The 741-nt window shown below is 54.9% G+C and overlaps 1 non-coding gene across 1 annotated transcript in view; it reads left to right on the forward strand.

The window, feature by feature from the left end:
• Positions 1–702: 702 nt before the first annotated feature.
• Positions 703–741, forward strand: part of LOC131062111 (5.8S ribosomal RNA) — a 154-nt gene continuing 115 nt past the window's right edge. Inside the window, exon 1 of the ribosomal RNA XR_009110718.1 lies at positions 703–741. This exon is cut by the window's right edge and continues 115 nt beyond it. This is a non-coding gene — a ribosomal RNA (5.8S ribosomal RNA).

A 741-nucleotide genomic window follows, 5' to 3' on the forward strand; every position in this document is an offset into this window, starting at 1 on the left:
TCGACTTCGCGAGAAGTTCATTGAACCTTATCATTTAGAGGAAGGAGAAGTCGTAACAAGGTTACCATAGGTGAACCTGCGGTAGGATCATTGTCGGTTCTGGCCTCTTAATCATGCAGGGGAGGAGGCAAGGGAGGTACACCGAGCTCACCTCCTTCCCGACCCTCGCCCTCGACGATGTGTGGATGGTCGGGACTCGTTGCATGGCTCGGCCTCGGGTTCCACACCATCAGCTCGAGGTGATCGAATGCCATGATCGGGTGCATGCCCTTTTTGGGAGAGGCCGAGTCTCTATCTCGTCGAGTTCGCATGCCCTCGATTGCGCGTGTGGCGTTGTCCAGGTGATCCGTCGGTTCTACGATGGGAAGTTAGAACTGCTGCAACCCCCTGTTACGTCTCCCAGGGGAACAACATGTCGCTTGGAGCATTCCCCACCGCCGACGAGTGCACTCTCGAATGATCGCTCGTGTGGCAAGACCCATCCTCCTACTGCAGGGTTCTCTCAAGGCGGCATCCTTTTGTGTGATGCAATGGGGCAGGGACACGCACCCTTCCAGTGCCCCCTTGCACTGGTGGATGGTTCATGTCAAACACCCTACATCGGTGCGACCCGCACCAAGAATTCCAAAACATTGAAGCGTGGCCCAGGCGCCTTTGTGTGTTTGGGTTGCCAGAAAAAAAACATGAATAAGATAAAAACACAACTCTCGGCAACGGATATCTCGGCTCTCGCCACGATGA

The sequence above is a fragment of the Cryptomeria japonica genome, chromosome 2 (assembly GCF_030272615.1).
Source record: "Cryptomeria japonica chromosome 2, Sugi_1.0, whole genome shotgun sequence".
Classification (NCBI taxonomy): domain Eukaryota; kingdom Viridiplantae; phylum Streptophyta; class Pinopsida; order Cupressales; family Cupressaceae; genus Cryptomeria; species Cryptomeria japonica.